The following is a 4,468-nucleotide window of genomic DNA, read 5'->3' as shown; positions in this document are numbered from 1 at the left end:
TGAGTCGGAGCGTTCACACGTACGCAAGTGAATACTGTCTGTCAAATTCAAATTCAAATTCAAATAAATGTTATTGCACAAATATCTCGCAGATACTTTGGCAGTATGTCGCGAGATGGCGTTGTTTACGATTCAGAGTGTTTACTTACTATTGTTGAGGAAACGTATTTTTTGGACTTCTCAAAAAAATTTTCCTAATGAACATTTTAAACACACTGACGCACGCACTCAGCGACGCACACACACATACAAACACATACATGCACCCATAGAAATGTCTGTGCCGGCCTGCGTGCGTACGTACGTGCGTCGGTGTGTCACTGCGTGCGTTCATACATGTATACGCACGTGTGTGCGTATTTGTGTGTTTCGTAGTACTACAGCTAGCTATGTGCTTGCGTGCTTGGCTGCCTGTATCAGTAGGTACGGGCATCCGTCTACGTATGCTAAGCGCAGGGGTAGACGAAGTTTTTGCTGCACGCTGGCACCATCTAATACATGCAAAAATTGCCTATCGGCTCTGGCCCGCTTTGGCTTTGAAAGAAGAGAAACGCGAGCTTGACTCAACATAATTATTCTCAGTGTAAACGCACGCCGGTGTGTATGTTCGTTGTACGTACGCTGTGGTACTTTTCCATATAAAAAATGCATTGCATACAGGCGACGACTCAAGGCTGCCAGACGAATGGATTTTAGGAGCGTTCGTCTGAGCGGGCCATTTACAGATATAATGAAATAATGATTGCTCAATCCAACAATTAGACATATAAAATTGGCGAGAGTCATCCCCTTGCACAAAAAAATGAATCATAAATGAAGCATATATTTGCTAGAATTTATAGTATGTACAATGTTATGTTCGAGCACAATGGAAAGAAGTGTGTTACCCATGCTTTTTAATTGCGTTTTCTGCTATTATGCGTTTATTGCGTTTTCTTCTAAACTCTTCTCTGCTATATATACATGCTCGAACTATTACGTCATCATCGGAAACATCAGACTATCGGGGGTACTAAGATGGATACGATAAGTTGAAGCGCACGTCACGATTGCAGGTAGACTGGTACGGACCTTCACTCCGCCAAGTATTCTTCGCTACACTCAACTTATAGTTAGTGCAGCGAGTGGAACTCTCCACCGCGCAGCAGTCTAAGCTCAATGGCCGACCCTTGTGTGAACAAATATCTTGAAAATGCCTCGTACAGGGCTTCGTCGCGCCATCTATGGAACGCCATATGTACGAGAATAATTTCACGGCGTGAAACGGAAAAATGCAAACTCGCTTTTCTAGAGGAAAACGAAACGCGCCAACCAGCAAACGAGTAATTACGAGCATTTGTATTAAATCTCTACCTACGTGCATAGTGAAAAAGCTTGTGGAATTGCCACAACTGCTCAATTGACCGATTATACCGCTTTATCTGCTACCCAAAGGGTACTGTCGAAACAGTGTTCTAAACAGGGCAGCGAATCCGATAAAATTCCGCGGTGTTGTTCGCGCTTCGCGTGGATATCCGGCTGCAGATCGTCCAGTAGGGCCTAGCTACGGTTTTTTTTCAACTTAGTAGTATTCTGTGTACTAGCCACCAGAAGATATAAACATATATACTTATATATAATATTATATTATAACATTTCACAGCATTGAACATAACTATTGCACACAAGTATCCGGATAAATCTTTGTAAATTATTTCAACATTATAATGTGCATGGACATGAGTCTTCTAAAGAAATTTTCCCCTGAAAAGTTCTTAAGAAGAAATTCAAATAGGACTGAATCAGATAACGTCATGAACAAATTAGAAAGTGATGCAAACAGGCAATATGGCGGCTCCCAGTCGTCATCCAGTGGATCACAATCTCACACCAGCAAATCTAAGAAAGAGAAGAGCAAAGGTAATACAGGTGATGAATCATCTGATGAAATGCTTGTCTGTGATGAATGCTGTGGAGAAGTAGAGCTACTTGTTAAGTGTGAATGCTGCAACACATGGCTGTGTCTGGCATGTGGTAAAATAAGTAACAAAGTATAGACAATGCTTGAACATTATAATGCAATCAGCTTCTATTTTAAAGCATGTAAACCTGTTGTCAAACATTGTATTGACAAGAGGTTCAATAACAGTAGCGAAGATGACACCCAGAGACCGGCCATAACAACTTGTCTGAAGAAGAAATTAATGGGCATTGTGGCCAGTGTTGAAGAAGAGGTAAATGAACTAATGTCATTCAAAGATAAACTCACACAAGAGAAAGATAAAGGCACTAAGACTTATGCCAGCATTGTAAAAAAAATTAAGCGAGACTAAAAATCCAGTGGCAGCAACCCCTGCGCCAACAAATAAAAGACAACATTCAATAAACATCATCGATGAGTACAATGACAGGGAACGGAAAAAAATAACCTAATAGTCACTGGCATTCAGGAGAGTAAAAGTATGGACCCAAATATGAGGAAGGAAGATGACAAAAAAGGTTATCAAGAAAATCATGGAAACACTATAAGTGAACGATGTAGTAATTACCAAAACCATTCGACTGGGAGCTAAAAAGGACCCGGGTGACAAACCCAGACTTTCACTTGTAGCACTAGATGATAACAAGAAGAAGCGAGTTATACTACCACATGCCAAGGACTTAAGGGAACTAGAAGAATGGAACACTGTTTACATATCGCCAGACCTCACAAGGAAAGAACAGGAGGACGGCAAAACGCTCAGAGAACAATTAAGACTGCTAAGAGAACAGGGCCATAATGACTACATCATTAAAAAGAGTATGATTGTCAAGGACCCTAAGAAGGCAGAAGAAAATACTGCCAGGAAGCCTATACTACAAGCTAATGAGGTGGGTCCAAATGAAGGACCCAACCAACCCAAATGACTAGCAGGTCAAGGAAATTATTATAAAGACCACAATAACAATAAGATTAAAAATATTGATGATTTAAACAAAAGCCAGAAAAACTGCAATCAAGAACCGAAGCACAACAGTAAAGCACATAAATTACAATCTACAATGAAATCTATTTTCAAATGTGTGTGCTTAAATGCAAGAAGTATCATGAACAAAATACCAGACTAACACCTTTCCATTACACAGACAAAGCCAGACATAGTTGGAGTAACGGAGGCATGGACACATAATGAGGTACTAGACAGCGAGCTAGCTACTTTTAACTACAGCCTGTTCAGAAAAGATAGAAAGGGTAGAAAAGGTGGAGGTGTTCTGTTATATATTCACTCTGATATAATTGCAGTAACAAACGAAAAGCTCACAAACCAATTCGAAACAGAATCTATAGGGTGTGACATCACAACATGTAAAGGCACTATTACAATAGGAAAGTGCTACAACAGCCCAGCAGCATCAATAGAGGATCAGACATCACTGCATAATGCTATTAAAGAAGCAAGCAAATCACAAGCACTAATAATGGGAGACTTTAATTACAATACAATAAACTAAAATACACTGGAAGCAGACTGCACAGATGCAGCATTCTTAGATCTCATTGGAGACTGCTTTCTTATACAACATGTTAACAAATTAAACCCACAAGAGGGAACAATATATTAGACTTGATTCTCTCAACTGAAAAAGCAATGGTAGAAAATCTATCAGTAGACGAACAGCTTGGTAACAGTGACCATGTAACATGTGATGTACAGATGTGTAAATAAAGTAGTCAGTGGAGCTAGACTAGGGGTTGTTTTAATGATAGTCTATCTAGACACAGCGTCGCGCATCTTGTTGCGGCTACATTGATGTATACGGGAGAATTTTAAACGTGTTTTAGGTCGGGAGTTTCTAGGGTGACTGCAAAATGGGCGGTGAGCAGAGCGGCTCGTAGACATGTGGGATTATGGCGGGGTTTTGGAAAGAGAAGAGAGATGTAGGGGTTAGGAGGCTGGTTGTGCTCACGAGAGTAAGCACACGCGCGTGTGCGCGTTGCGTTGTTTTTTTGTGCAAGATGGACCAAGGTTCAAATCTATTATAGCTTATGGCACAGTCTCCACTGACACGGCACGGCGCCAGCCCGGTTTCACGATGACGGCGAAAGTCAAATGAGTTTGACTTTTGCCGGCTGACGTAACGGCGAAAATAAAATTGAACCAATCAACGCGATTGTTTTTTATTACGTGTTCTGCTCACGCTACCATCAGCCAATGGACAACAAGCGCATGCATAATTTCTGATCACTGAACCAGAGTGAACACAATGCGCTCAGACACAATGCGCGAAATCACAATGTATTTTTTTCAGCACAACGGCGCTGCGTTTTGCTGTGTCGTGTCGTGCCGCGTGTGTGGAGACGGGCCTTTAAGTCAGCGTGAAGAAAGGAACGGCCGGTGTTGCATCCGTGATAGTACTGCGAGGTCAAGTCCGAGTCTCGACCTATGTGTGAGAGAGAGAGAGAGAGAGAGAGAGAGAGAGAGAGAGACGAGAAGAGAGACGAGACGGA

Source organism: Priapulus caudatus, unplaced genomic scaffold (assembly GCF_000485595.1).
Source record: "Priapulus caudatus unplaced genomic scaffold, Priapulus_caudatus-5.0.1 Scaffold1102, whole genome shotgun sequence".
NCBI lineage: Eukaryota > Metazoa > Priapulida > Priapulimorpha > Priapulimorphida > Priapulidae > Priapulus > Priapulus caudatus.
Note: the sequence above shows the minus strand (reverse complement) of the source record.